The sequence below is a fragment of the Myotis myotis genome, unplaced genomic scaffold (assembly GCF_014108235.1).
Source record: "Myotis myotis isolate mMyoMyo1 unplaced genomic scaffold, mMyoMyo1.p scaffold_m19_p_2, whole genome shotgun sequence".
Taxonomy (NCBI): Eukaryota; Metazoa; Chordata; class Mammalia; order Chiroptera; family Vespertilionidae; genus Myotis; species Myotis myotis.
The window spans coordinates 71078625-71094463 of record NW_023416324.1 but is presented as its reverse complement, the minus strand read 5'-3'; the positions used below and the strand labels follow the sequence as shown (position 1 = coordinate 71094463).

Sequence of the window (15839 nt, the reverse complement as noted above, 5' to 3'; positions counted from 1 at the left end):
TCTTTCCTCATGAAATTGAATCACCATTTTGTCTTTCCTGTAAAATCAACAATGTTCATTTCGCTTGCAAACATTCTTGCCTGACATTGAATAAGCTTGGTTAAACACAGAAGCCACTCTGGTGCTGCTCCATAATCCAAGTCTTAAGCCTCCGCTCCAAATTTGCCCATTTTCTGGTTTTCCTCTTAAGGCCTTCTTTTTTGGCATCTTAAGGAGTTGTTCCTCCTGTTTTCTCCACTGTCTGATCATACACTCAGTGGGAGGAAGTCCAAATTGTCTCTCTGCAGCTCTATTTTCATGCTCTTTTGCATAGCTGATTAAATTCAGTTTGAATTTTGCAGAGTAAGACAATCACTTACCAGTATTTTTCTCTTTATTTTTTGACATCTTTATGGGCTCAGAACGCTCCAGTCCCTGTTGCATCTGCACACTCTCTACTCTACCTCCAATTATGGCATCAGCTGATGTCAGTAACAATAAGGCTGGTGATTGGAGGAAGCCTATTTGACAAGGTATGGACAGCTACCCACCCACGTGGCTCCCTCCTCGGCTGACTTCCATGTATAAAACGCCCTCGATTTAAAAAAAAAAAAATAGTGTCTTATACACAGAAAAATATGGTACTTTCAACAATAAAGACTTAAAAAAAATATGGCAGAGCCCAGCTGGTGTGGCTCAGTGGTTGACTGTCAACCTATGAACCAGGAGGTCATGGTTTGATTCCCGGTCAGGGCATATGTCCAGGTTGCAGGCTCCATCCCCAGTGTGGGCAATTCTCTCTCATCATTGATGTTTCTATCTCTCTTTCCTTCTCCTTTCCTTTCCAAAATCAATAAAAAATGTATTTTAAATAGGACAGAATTATTATTCTCATTCACCTCACTCCTGACAGCCTCAGACAGAGCTCTGGCTGAAAAGGTCCCAGGAGGTCAATCCAGATGCTGTCCTAGGAGTATCAGATAGCCTCCTTTGTACTAGAGGACACTGAATGTGCACTTAAGCAGTGGCTTTCAGATTTTCTTGTTTTTCATTTTCCACAATAAGAAATATATTTTACATTGAGACATAGTACACACACATAAACACAATCCATGTATGACCAAAACAAACGTTTTACTAGATAGTACTTATCTTTACAATGTGAAATGCACTCACATTTTCTAATTTAGTTTTCCAAATACTGATTGTAAAATAATAAATATATTTCATTACTCACTAATGAGTCAAAGCCCATGGTTTGGAAAGTACTTCATTAGGGCTAGAGATGTTAATAGAAAAAATGTTTAAGATTTCATGAATAAATGGATGAACATTAATCTAAAATCCAATCAACTATAACAACCCCCTTCTCTCCCCCTAAGGAGTGGCCACATGATTAACCGCTTTGCTAAGAATAAATGACTTATGACTATTTGTCTTTGTGGTAAGAAGCAAAGCTGACGTCAGAACAAAAGGTAAAATCAATCAGGAAAAGGGAGTGGCTCCTTCCTATTTTTTTTTTCTCTCCAGCAGCACAAACACCACTATTTAAATAACTTCTGCATTAGACAGGGCTGGAAATAAAGCCCTGGGTTGGGGTAAGAGTCTAAATCACTTTCTAATCCTAAAACCTTATTCCTTCAATAAGTATTTATTATTTGCATTGTATATATGCCAGCCACTATCCCAGGATAGAGAGACCCAACAGTGAACAAAATAAACAGCACTGATACTGGTGAGAAGCTAACATTCAAGATGAGGAGACAGATAACAAACAAACAAAAAGAATAAAACTAAGTTATGAAGGAAATAAAGTTCAGTGATAGAGAATAATAGGGTGACTTACTGTTATTCCTTATCTGTTATTATTAGTTATAGTACTACTACTATTGCTGTAAAAGTGGTGGTGATATGATCATTATTATTACAATAGGGAGGTAAGGAAAGGCCCGCCTGGGAAGGTGACATTTAATCTGAAACCTGAATAATGAGGAGGAGCCAGCTATGGACTGAACCAGGAGAACAGCCTCTCCAGGCAGTAGAAGAACAAGTACAAAGGTCCTAATTCAGGAAATAGCTTGTTAACTCCTAGCAACTGACAGAAGACTGGTATCACTGGAGCAGAGCTGGCTAGGGAAGGGTGCCTGAGATGAGTCTGAAGAGGAGGGCCAATTAGGACCATGGAAGCCAGAGTATGGAGTTTGGATTCTGATTTATGTCAAATGGGTAGCCACTGTTAACATTAATACAGGAAGAAAGCAAGGGGGGGGGGGGCAGATATTATAAGCATGGTCATCTGGACAGCTTCACACTCTCCAGGGAACCACCAGTCCATTCCCTGCAGATCACGGGGAGAAGGAATCAAACAAAGAGGGAGATGGGCGCATGGGCAGTGAAGTTGGGGAGATGCTTGTCTGTCAGTTTAGCCTGGGGAACAGTGGATTGGCTAGTGGGTGGACCTCATCAGAAGTGTGAAAAATCTTGGAGAGTTAATTGGTTAGTCTGAAGAAGTTCTTGCTTAAAATCCCAAAAGAGTTCCTTGTTCTTGTTCCCCCTTGTTCATGCTTGCTCTCTCTTGCTCCATGATCCACACTCACAGTGCACTCGCTTGTTCTCTTTCATAGCCACATGGCCCTCAGCAGCCATATGGCCCATGGCCATGTGGACCCCACATGCAATGGACTGCAGCTGGAAACACGAGCTAAATTAGCTGATGCTGGACTGGACTGGACTTAATTATGGAGCAGAAACTCTGGGCAGTGGCCTTAATTCTGGCCCTGCTGAAGACAAGATTGGACACTTCCATGCTGAGACAGACACGGATGGGACCTTTGAGGGGAACCCCCTTAATTTTATATCATCAATAAAGCTTTCCATGAAACCCCATCTTCCTGTGGGTAACTCAGGGAATTCTTTTCCTTGTGGCACCCTAAGATTTCCATTTCCACCAGTAACACCATCAATTTATTTATTTATTTGTTTGTTTGTTTATTATTTCAGAGAGGAAGGGAGAGGAAGAGAGAGGTAGAAACATCAATGATGAGAGAGAATCATTGATCAGCTGCCTCCTGCATGCCCCACACTGGGGATAGAGCCTGCAACCTGACCATGTGCCCTGACCAGGAATCAAACCATTACCTCCCAGTTCATAGGTCAACACTCAACAGCTGAGCCACGCCAATCAATAGAATTTAAACAAGGAAATGACATATAATTTTATTTTAAATTCTTTATTGTTTAAAGTATTGCATGAGTCTCCTTTCCCTCCATTGACCTCTCCCCCACTACCCCCTCTCCCAAGCATAAGCCTTCACCCCCTACTGTCTGTGTCCATTGGTTTTGCTCATATGCATACATACAAGTCCTTTGGTTGATCTCTTACCCCCTCATTACCCACCTTCCCTCATAGTTGGACAGTCTATTCGATGCTTCAATTACTCTGTTTCTGTTTTTGTTCATCAGTTTATGTTTATCTCACAAATGAGTGAGATCATGTGATATTTATCTTTCTCTGTCTTATTTTGCTTAGCATAATGCTCTCCAGTTACATCCATGCTGTTGCAAATGTTAAGAATTCCTTCTTTTTTACAGCAGTGTAGTATTCCATTGTGTAGATGTACCACAGTTTTCTAATCCACTCATTTGCTGATGGGCACTTAGGCTGTTTCCAAATCTTAGCTATTGTAAATTGTGCTGCTATGAACATAGGGCATATATCCTTGACATGATATGATTTTAAAGAACACTGAATATTGTGTGGAGAATGTTAGAGTTAGGGAAGAGTAGAAGTAGGGAAATTGGTTTAGGTGCCCAAGCAAGAGATGATGGGGGCTTGGATTATGGTGGTGGCAAATTCTAAAATCCTGTTTTGTTTGCAATTAATTGGCAGTAAGAAAGTAGTTCTGAATACTGATTTGGAAGTGTTGCCTACTAGTATTTTGCCTCCAAAGCACCCATTTTCATATCTTTGTTAAATAATTTATATCTAAAGGCCCCAGACTGTGTGTGTGTATATAGGAGTTGGTTGAGGGTGGAAGAACTGTAGTAAATGGAGATTGATTGGAAAGAAGAGGCTGAGGCCACACTGCTGTGTACAATAGGCAGAGGCACATACTGTAGCTCCTGCGAACTCCATCAAGCTTGGGAAGTGTTACAGATGCTGTATAGTCATCTCTTGGTCAAACTGGGGAAAGAAAGATGTATAAGCTATTTGTTTGCTTTGGAAAGTCTAAGATATCAGAGCAAGAGGATATTATTTGCATGAGGGTCTCGAAGTCTCAAAGCCTCTGGTAAAAATGATTATACTTCCTAAAGAAAGTGAGAAGAAAGAGACGTTTTCTAACAATTGTGGGGGAGTGGATTGGACTGCTAAGGAGGGCAGGAAATTCATCTCATTGTAGCAGGAAACCAAGAGATGTGTCTGTCTGTGAGGAATTACTATGACACCGATTAAGGATTCTCTGGCCTCATCGCTGAAGAAACTTGTTTTAAGTCCTTAACAAAAAGAATAGTGAAGCCCTAGCTGGTTTGGCTCAGTAGATAGAGTGTTGGCCTGTGGACTGAAGGGTCCTGGTCTCAATTCTGGTCAAGGGCACATGGCAGGCTCGATCTCCAGTAGGAGATGTATGTGCAGGAGGCAGGCAATCAATGATTCTCTCTCATCATTAATGTTTCTATCTCTTTGTCCCTTTCCCGTCCTCTCTGAAATCAATAAAAAATGTATATATATTTTTTAAAAAGAAAAGAATAGTGAAGCTGGAAAAAAAAAAAAGGCTGCCTCTTGGAGGCTTAAATTGCGTTAGCCTGAGGGCTACTTTACAGCTAAAGAGCTGTCTTAATCACCAGCAGGAAAAGGAAGGAAATCCCCACCAATTGTGAGCTGAGCCCCAACAGGACTAGGGAAGACGGCTGTAGTCCTGCCTGGAGCCCTGGCAGAAGGCTGATTCTGGAGCAGCAGAAAGAGTGCCCAGGGCCCGAGAATAAGAGAAACATAGGAAGGAAATCAGAATGGGAACTTAGAGCCAAATACCACTGCTCTTGTCATCCACATACTCAAAAGCCCCCAAGCACAGCCTGGGAAAATGAAGGTTACATTTGGTGGGATGGAGTGAGAATTATTGCAGCCTAAATCAAGCTGTGGAATCTTCTTTGGAGATTTACAAGAATTAATTAAATAAATATTTAGTCTAGAGATAGTTTACATCCAGATCTGCTTAGAGGAGAGACAATAGATCAGGGAAACTTCCAGCCCCCCAACTGCTGCTCAACATGAGAGAACAACCACATTCAGAGAGAGATTGTGTTCTTTCTTCTCACGTGTGGTTGACCAAATGTGGTAACTCTAAAAAGACGCTCCCTGCCTGGCTGGTGTGTCTCAGTGGTTGAGCGTCGACCTATGAACCAGGAATTCAAGGTTCAATTCCCTGTCAGGGAACATGCGTGGGTTGTGGGCTCAATCCTCAGAGTGGAACGTGCAGGAGGCAACCAATCAATAATTCTCTCTCATCATTGATGTTCCTATCTCTCCCTCTCCCTTCCTCTCTGAAATCAATAGAAATATATTTTAAAAAAGAAAAAGAAAAAGAAGCTCCCTAATCAAGATTTCAGATCAGCCCTGGCCCAGAGTGCTAAGTGATTAGAGCACCAAAGCATCGTGGGTTTGATTCCAGTCAAGGACATGTACCTGGATTGCAGGTTACCCATCGAGGTTGGGCAGGCGTGGGAGGCACCAATTGATGTGGCCTCTCTCACATCGATGTTTCTTTCTCTCCACCCCTAACCCCCCTTCATTCTCTCTAAAATCAATGGAAAATATATTCTCCAGTGAGGATTAAAAAAAAAAAAGATTTCAGATCAAATACAGGCTAAAAGAGGTTTCAGCAATGTTTACTTTCTTCAAGCTCTTGGTCTTGCAAGCCCTTGTGCAGGCTAGTTGTGAGGGCTCTACATGGGTATAGCTGGCTGCTCATCAGTTCCTACTGCATGTTGACGTCCACTCTGATTCTTTGGCTACACTTGTAAAAAGCAAATAGATTTTTCCAGAAAGGCAAGTCAGAAGCCCTATGAAGTGACTGACATACTATATCACATTGAAACACATTTGGCTTTCTAAAATGTCTCCAAAATGAATCACACACATTGCTTTCCATTTTTGGAATAGACAAGAACTAGTTCGGCATGTCCAGCAGGCTCATCCGGCTTCCGAAATCTGTGCTGCTGTGTATGTATGTACATTTCTCTAAGGAAAACTAATTAACAGTGCTTTCATCTGTCCGAAGTAGTTCTTTGTTTAATTATTCTTTCATCACCTTCAAATTCACATCTAGTTCACAGCAACATTCTGGAGAAGCAGTATATGTGAGCCAATAAAAATGAACCCATGAAAAAGTGTTACAAAATCACGTTAAGAAAAAATTAAAAAGTTGAATAAGAAAATAAATTTTGCAGCCAAAATATACCATAAATACAACAAGAAATACATATAAGAAAAGTATGCCCATTTAATCCTTGTAAAAGATGTTGACTTAGCCAATGGGAAAGAGAGATAGAAGCATGGATATCAAAACATGAATTAAATTATTGCAAAACACCAAGACTTTATGATGGGAAACAGAGAAATGTGGACATGGGCATGTCAAAGGACTTACTTAAGGCTATAATCAAAGGCCATGACGACAGAAGGCACTGACATTTGTGCTTCCCTACACAGTCTGGTCCTGTGTTGTCAGGCCAGATATAGCAGATTCTTTAAAGAGAGGGAAGAAAACAAAAACAATGGGTTAAGGGAAATAAATCCTAAGCCAGAAGTGTAAATAATGTGAGATTGGTGTTTTTGAAAGCCAATGCTATGTAAAAGGGTAAAAAAATCAAAGTCTTTGTTCCTAAAATTATTTTTAAGAAATATTAACTAGAACTTAACATGTGAATTAAACAACTATTAATATTTGTTTGCTTTTTAAAATTGATTTCAGAGCGGAAAAGAGAGGGAGAGATAGAAACATCAATGATTAGAGAGAAACATTGATCGCTGCCTCCAGGCACACCCCACACTAGGTACTAATTCCCAATCAGGGTTGCCCTGACCGGAAATTGAATCGTGACCTCCTGGTTCATAGGTTGACAGTCAACCGCTGATCCATGCAAAAAACAAAAAACATTTGAAGAGCCTCTGGAATTGATTCATTACCCTTCCTAGGTCCCTGCCTTACCTATTTCTATCAGCCAAACACTTTATGTCCCATACCTCGGAGAAGAGGGCTTTCCTTCCTCTCTCTACCTTCTATCAACCTACTTGTAGAATAAGGAAATAGCCAATTTAAATGAACATTTATTGTGTATCTATTTTGTGGCCTACAATGTGCTAAACACTAGGAAATCAGCTGTGAATAAGACAGACAGTAATAGTGTCCCCAACAAGTTTAGGTTCTAGTGATGCAGGACAGGCAAGAAACATGAAAAAAATGAATAAGCACTTCGGGTGCTAATAAACGTTATGAAGAGGCTATAATAGGATATTGAGATGAAGGTGACTGAGGAAACGTGGTACGACTTCAGTTGCAGTACACAGGGAAGGCCTCTCTGAAAAGTGACATTTGGGTCATATTTTACCATCTAAATGATGAAAAGGGGGAACCACATGAAGATTCGGAGGAGCTCTCCAAACAGAATGAGCAGTAGGTGGAATGGCCCAAGACAGGGACCAGCTTAGTGTGTACAGGGGACTGAGAGAAGATCAAAGGAGTTGGAGCTCAGGGAACAAGGGGAAGAATGGAGGGAGATGGGAGCAGAGAGGCCAATGGAGCAAGATTTGGTGGGCTTCACAGACCCCAACAAGAAGTGTGTAGGTTGTTCTGATTGCAATGGGAAGTCTTTAGATGGTTTTAAGCAAGTGTATATCATTTGATTTACACTTTATAGAGATTACTCTGGCTGGTATGTGGATGGAGGAAGGGCAAGGGTCAAGGGTGCAGCAGGGAGGTCAGTGAGAGGTGAGGGGTGATGGTGGCATTGACTTAAATGATTAGAGTGAAGATGGAGAGAAGTGGTTGGTTTCAGAATATATTTTAGAAGGTGGAGCCAATATAAATTTGAAGTAGGTACGTACTGATGGACTAAATATGTTGTATGAGGAAAAGAGAAGAACCAAGTAGGGCTCTTCAGTATGTGTCCTGAGCAACTTGGAGTATATCTGTGTCATTTACTAGCATTAGGAAGGCTGGGGGAAACAGCCTTAGCGTAGTATAGAAGTCGGTAGCTTTGTTTGGCCATGTTAAATTTGTGAAGTTTACTAGACATTCTAGGAGATATGTTGAATAGGGGGTTGGACACACAAGTATGGAGCTCAGGTGAGAATTTTGGGTCTAGAGATATAAACTTGAAAGCCATTGGTATATGAAGGTCTATGAAGCAGCGGACTAGATGAGATCACCTAGGGCAGTGGTTGGCAAACTGCGGCTTGCGAGCCACATGTGGCTCCTTGGCCCCTTGAGTGTAGCCACGAAGTTTCAATCGCACTGCATGTGCGGGCCTGCACCTGGTATTTTGTGGAAGAGCCACACTCAAGGGGCCGCAGTTTGCCGAACACTGACCTAGGGAGACAGTATAGTGAGAGAGAGCTGAGGACAGAGTTCTGGATACTCTAATATTTAGTTCAGTGGAGATAGTGTCTCTTATGTCCAAAGCAAAGTCTTTCATATGTTCTCTGATTTTATTCAACTCACCCCTTTTATAGCAGATTAAGAATGGCTGTAAATGCTTTGACACTCCTCTCACTAAGAGGTGGCATCCATATTCCCTTCCCTTCTATCTGGGCTGTGTCAGTAAGGCCAGTGACTTGTTTAACCAATAGAATTCATCAGAGGTGAAGTTCTGGGACCTAAGAGACTAAGTCATAAGAAGTCTTGCAGCTTCTTTCCAGAACAGTTGGAATACTCTCTGTGTAAGGCTAGTCACCCAGAGACTTCCCTGCAACAGGCCACCTGTAGGTACTCTGGTTGACATTCTCAGCTGAGCCCTACCTTCTAGTCACCCTTTTCAAGGTCTTGGCTAGGGTGTCTCAGAAGAAATTTGGCTATTTATTCTTTAACTAATTAGTTCACTTAATTTGCTCATGATCACATAATCTATGCTGGCTCAGCTGGGACGCTGGGACAGCTGAGCTGGGTTTCTCTTTCTCCATGTAGTTTCAGGGTTTCTCTCTCTCTCTCTCTCTCTCTCTCTCTCTCTCTCTCTCTCTCTCTCTCTCTCTCTCTCTCTCTCTCTCTCTCTCTCTCTCTCTCTCTCTCTCTCTCCTCTCTGTATGGCTTCCTTCATGAAATCTCAGCAGTAGGGTAGCCAGACTTCTTACCTGGTGGTTTAAGGCTCCCAATAGCACAAAATGGAATCTGCTAGGTCTCCTTAAAGTTGAGGCCTGGAAGTAGCACAGTGTCACTTTTGCTATACACTATTGGTTGAAGCAAGTCACTGGCTTGGTCCATATTTAAGGGAAAGCGTGTGACCACTGGGAGATGTGGTTCACTAGGGGCTACAATGTAATAGACTGACAGGGAAAATAAGGAAGAAAAACTAGAATAAAGCTGGAGATGTTGGAAGCAGGGATGTTAGGCTAGGATAAATATGCATACCAGAAGGCATGCTCACTCTTTTTCAATTGATTTTAGAGAAAGAGAGGGAGGGAGGGAGGGAGGGAGGGAGGAGAGAGAGAGAGAGAGAGAGAGAGAGAGAGAGAGAGAGAGAGAGAGAGAGAGATATTTGTTGTTCCACGATTTATGCATTCATTGGTTGCTTCCAGTATGTTCCTGACTGAAGATTGAATCTGCAACCTTGGTGTATCGTGATGACACTCTAACCAACTGTGCTGTTTGGCCTGGTCTAAGGCATGCTCACTGTTTAAACGGGAACTACAAACTGGACTCTGGGCATTTCCCAGCAGCCAAGTAGACCAGATAGGATTGAATGAGTTACTAAAGAACTCTAAGCAGCCCTGATGAGTCACAATAACAACAACAACGACAATTATTATTGTATAAGTCTAAATGATAATGAAGACAGGACTAACACAGATAAGAATAAGATACAAAAAGGGAGAAATATTTGGCTTCTAATTAGATGTGAAAAGTAAGAAAAAATTATTATTAATTTTATTACATGTAGAATTCCTTTGAATTATGTAGAAAGCTGTCTTTATTTTTAAGAGATGTATACTGCCCTAACCGGTTTGGCTCAGTGGATAGAGCGTCGCCCTGCGGACTGAAGGGTCCCAGGTTCGATTCCAGTGAAGGGCATGTACCTTGGTTGCAGGCACATACCCAGTGGGGGGTGTGCAGGAGGCAGCTGATCGATGTTTCTCTCTCTCATCGATGTTTCTAACTCTCTATCCCTCTCCCTTCCTCTCTGTAAAAAATCAATAAAATATATTTAAAAAAAAAAAAAAAAAAAAAAAAGAGATGTATACTGAAGTTTTAGGAATTAGTCATCATGATCTCTATAATTACTTGAAATGCTTTAGCAAAAAAAAGAACAAATACAGTAAAATACTAATAATTGTTAAACTGAAATGATCTATCATTGTTAATTTACTACACTGTCTTCTCTGCTTTTCTTATACTTGAAATGCCTACTTAGTAAAAAAGTAAAACAAATACACCCAACATTTATCAATGGCCTTCTACATTCTAGGTCAGGGGTGGGCAAACTTTTTGACTCGAGGGCCACAATGGGTTCTTAAACTAGACCGGAGGGCCGGAACAAAAGCATGGATGGAGTGTTTGTGTGAACTAATATAAATTCAAAGTAAACATCATTACATAAAAGGGTACGGTCTTTTTTTTTTAGTTTTATTCATTTCAAACGGGCCGGATTCGGCCCGCGGGCCATAGTTTGCCCACGGCTATTCTAGGTTCTGTTTTATGAACTTGTGAACATCAGCAAATAAAATAGATCAAAGTCACACTATAGTGGAGAAAGATTGATAATAAATAATAAAGAAGATAAACAAGAACAGCCTTGGCCAATTTTCTCAGTGGTTAGAGCACTGGCCCACAGACTGAAGGGTCACGTGTTAAATTCCCTGTCAAGGGCACGTACCTGCCGAAACCGGTTTGGCTCAGTGGATAGAGCGTCGGCCTGCGGACTGAAAGGTCCCGGGTTCGATTCTGGTCAAGGGCATGTACCTGGGTTGCGGGCACTTCCCCAGTGGGGATGTGCAGGAGGCAGCTGATCGATGTTTCTCTCTCATCGATGTTTCTAACTTTCTATCTCTCTCCCTTCCTCTCTGTAAAAAATCAATAAAATATATTTAAAAAAAAAAAAAAAAAAAAAGGGCACGTACCTGGGTTGTAGGTTCCTCAGCCCCAGTAGGGGTCCATGTGGGAGGCAACCAACAGATGTTTCTCTCTCCCCTTCCTCCCTTACTTCCACTTACTATAGAAATCAATGGAAAAATATCCTCAGGTGGGGATTAAAAAATAATAATAATAAAAAGAAAATAAATAAGAACAGCATACTGTATGTAAGAAGTTCTAAGTACTATGGAAAAATAGAGCATGATTAGGAAGATGGGGAGTGCAAAGATAGGGAGCAAGTACAATTTTAAACATTGTAGTTAAGGTCAGCATCATTGAGCAGAAGACAACTGAACAAAGACTGGGAAAAAAATATATATATCTTATCTAATAATAGACAAACATGGTAATTAGCCATACCTCCGACACCCTTCCCATTGGCTAATCAGGGCGATATGCAAATTAACTGCCAACCAAGATGGTGATCAGCAGCCAGGCAGCTGAAATGAACAGGAGGCTTGCTTGCTTCAGTGATGGAGGAAGCCAAGGTTCCCCGCCTGCCGCCGCCCAGCTCTGAGCTGCACTCTAAGCAACAATGTTGCAATTATAGAAGCTAAACAAACCCCATAAACCTGCTTTCAGCCAGCCGGGCCACAGATCTGGAGTTGCAACAGTGTTTCAATTATAGAAGCCAAACAAACACAGATACCTGCTTTTAGCAGCCAAGGTCTCAGAGCTGGAGCCGAGCCTCAGAGCTAAAGCCAGCTCTCAGTTCCAGTGACAGCCATAGAAGGTAAATAAATCCCAGAATAAAAAAGAAAAAAAGGAGAGGTTGGGAGCTTCAGTCACCCGCCAGCCTGAAAATGGCCCTCAGCCCCTCACCCAGACTGGCCAGGTACCCCAATGGGGATCCCCACCCTGAAGGGGGTGTGACCAGCTGCAAACAGCCATCATCCCCTCATCCAGGCTGGCCAGGCACCCAAGCCGGGACCCCCACCCTGATCCAGGACACCCTTAAGGGCAAATCAGCCAGCCCCCACCCATGCACCAGGCCTCTATCCTATATAGAAAAAGGGTAATATGCAAACTGACCCTAACAGCAGAAGGACTGGGTATGACTGGTCACTATGACACACACTGACCACCAGGGGGCAGACACTCAGTGCAGGAGCTGCCCTCTGGTGGTCAGGGCGCTCTCACATGGGAGGAGCTCTGCTCAGCCACAAGCCAGGCTGATGGCTGCCAGTACAGCGGTGGTGGTGGGAGCCTTTCCCGCTTCCTCAGCAGCGCTAAGGATGTCTGACTGCAGCTTAGGTCTGCTTCCCGCTGGCAAGTGGCCATCCCCTGAGGGCTGCCAGGCTGCCAGAGGGATGTCTGATTGCCATCTTAGGCCCAATCCCCTGGGGAGCGGGCCTAAGCCAGCAGGTGGTCACCCCCGAGGGGTCCCAGACTGCAAGAGGGCACAGGCCAGGCTGAGGGACTCCCCCCTCCCCCCCGAGTGCACAAATTTTTGTGCACCGGGTCTCTAGTATAAATATAAAATAATAAATGGGTAATATGCTAATTAGGCCAGATGTCATTCCAGATGTCATTCTGGATGAAGCCGGGGCTGGAGGGAAGCCTGGGTCGCAGGTGCCAGAGGGAAACCAGTGCCGGCAGCCGGGGGAAGGAAGGCCTACTCTTGCACTAATTTTGTGCATCAGGCCACTCGTGTATATATATAATTTGGAAAGAGCATTTGAGGCAGAGGAAACAAGTGCAAAGGCATGGGTGTATTTGGTGTGTTCACATTCTAGAAATAGCAAAGAGACCAATGTGAGTGAAGCAGAGTGAGCTGGCAGGGGAGCAGGAAGATAATCAGGAAAGCAATAACAGGCCAGATCACATAGGGCCTGGGAGGAATTTGGCTTTTATGTGAATGAAATGGGGAGTCTGATCAGAGGAATGAAATCTGAATTTTGTTTTTAAGGGTCACTATGGCATCTGGGTTGAGAAGGGACAGTAGGGAGAACAAGGATGGAAGCAAGGAGACAAGTTAAGAAGCAACTGCAGTAATCCAAGTGACTGATGATGGTCTTTTAATCAGTATGTACAACTCAATGTGAAAAGCAAAAGTATAAATGTTTTAAGACAGGGTGGTGAACGTTTTTTCTGCTGAGGGCCACTTGGATATTTATAACATCATTTGCTTAATATAACTCACTTAATATGAATTTATGTTGCTATGAAAAAAGCTCCTAGATTTATTGAATTTTGAGTCCTGCCAGCGGTTACCTTGGCAAGGCCAGACTAAATGATAGAGAGTTGTGCCCTGACCGGTTTGGCTCAGTGGATAGAGTGTCGGCCTGAGGACTCAAGGGTCCAGGGTTCGATTCCTGTCAAGGGCATGTACCTTGGTTGCGGGCACATACCCAGTGGGGAGTGTGCGGGAGGCAGCTGATAGATGTTTCTCTCTCGTCGATGTTTCTAGCTCTCTATCCCTGTCCCTTCCTCTCTGTAAAATCAATAAAATATATATATATTGAAAAAAAAATGATAGAGAGTTGAATCAAGTATAGGATGATTCCTTTTAGCCTCAGAAGTTCCTTTATTGGAAAGGTCCTAATAACTGGACCAATTAACACATTTTGACACATCATCAGGGTATCCCCAAAGAACATTGAAAAAAAAGTTACTCAGATACCAAATTTAGAAGACAGATTTTTAAAAAAATCCTCACCTGAGGTGTGAGGATATTTTTCCATTGATATTCATTCATTCATTCATCCATTCATTCCACTGATATTTAGAGAGAGTGGAAGGGGGAAGAGAGAGAGAGAGAGAGAGAGAGAGAGAGAGAGAGAGAGAGAGAGAGAGAGAGAACACTGCTGTGAAGACACATTGATTGGCTGACTCCTGCAGGCTCCTGACCTGGTGCCAGGATTAAACCTGCAATCCAGGTACGTGCCCTTGACTGGGAATCCAACCTGAGATGCTAGGGTGCACAGTCTGACATTCTAACCACTGAACTACGCAGGCCAGGGCAAGAGACAGATTTTTGTTGTTGTTGTTAATCCTCACCTAAGGATATTTTTCCATTGATTTTTAAACTAATAAGAACAGATACTACACTTGATCTTAGCCAAAAGGCAGAGAAGCGATTTCATTGATTTTTAAAGAGAATAGGAAGGAGGGGGAAAGAGAGAAACGTCAGTGTGAGAGAGACACATCAATTGGTTGCCTCCCGCATGCACCCCAACCTGGGCCGGGGATCTAACCTGCAACCGCAGTATGTGCCCTTGACTGGAATCGAACCTGGGACCCTAATAGGCAAAATTTTAAATGCCCACTCCACCCATAGCTCCTGCTTGTTGGCACTAGATCACGTGAACCCATAACTCTCACAGGTTAACAGTTGCTCTAAGCTAGGCTCATCTCATATCCCAGAAATACGGAATTGGTGGTGGGGAAATCTCTGAAGACAGGGCACAAACTGAATGAACTATCTTTTGGGATAAGAAATGTTCTAAGCACTTTATAGAAGCTGGGCAATAACTTTCTGAGAAGAAATTCCTTTTAATAGCATAAACCAACACAGATCTAGGATGCGTACAGGCTACTCTTCAATTCTTTAGATAACTGACTCAACTGTAAAATCTAGTAAATGCCATTACTTATGGTTTAGTTGAGCTACAGAAGAGGGAACAAAATGATCTTCCCTTAAGATAAAACTTAGTACATTTCAAATATAGATTTATTTCTCAAGTTCTGGAAGGTTCAGTGTTGGTAAGGGCCTACTTGGTATATACAGCTGTCTTTCACTGTAATCTTACATGGCAGAAGGGGGTAAGTGGTGTTTCTTATAAGGGCATTAATCCCATTCATGAGAACTCTGCCCTCATGCCCTGATCACCTCCTAAAACCTCCACCTCAGAATACCATCACCTTGGGGGTTAGGATTTCAACAATGAATCTGGGGGGACATAAACATTCATTTCATTGTAGATTAGTAGGCAGGATAATAGTTCAGCAGATCTGGCCTCAGTAAATTTAAGCTACAAAAAGAGAAGTATGCAAAAGATTAAACAAAATGAAAGAAATTAACCTAGTTTCATTGACAAAATGTTAGAACTCAAAAGAAAAGTGACAGTGCAATAAGAGCCTGGAGAAAGCCTCTACAGTAAGGGAATCTAAGAAACCCCCAAACCACAGACAGTTAAGATTGGATGCATCATGTCTATTTTAAAAGACATGATAAATGTCATATTGAAGGCCCTCAAAGGCTATGATAGCAGGCTATGGCCTTCTGGTAAATGCTGAGTGAACTATAAATAGTAGTGAAAACTACCCAGTACTTAACAAGACTCACAGAGTTCATGATGCCAGTAAAGCTAAAATACAGTGAAGGTAAAACAAGACATTGAACACCCCTCTCCCACCCGTGGAGGAAACCAGAGGCCATACTGGATGTGTACTGAGTTAGAAGTGGGGCTTTGGCTTCTGAGAGCCAGTCTTGTGGCTATGAGCAGGGGCTTGGAAGGCAGCTAGCCCTACCACATACTAACCATGTGACTTTCACAAACATTTCTAACCATCTGT

The 15839-nt window shown here is 42.4% G+C and overlaps 1 pseudogene; it reads right to left on the bottom strand.

Moving 5' to 3' along the window:
- Positions 1-14290: 14290 nt before the first annotated feature.
- LOC118678079 lies at positions 14291-14402 on the bottom strand (annotated as a pseudogene).
- Positions 14403-15839: the final 1437 nt, after the last annotated feature.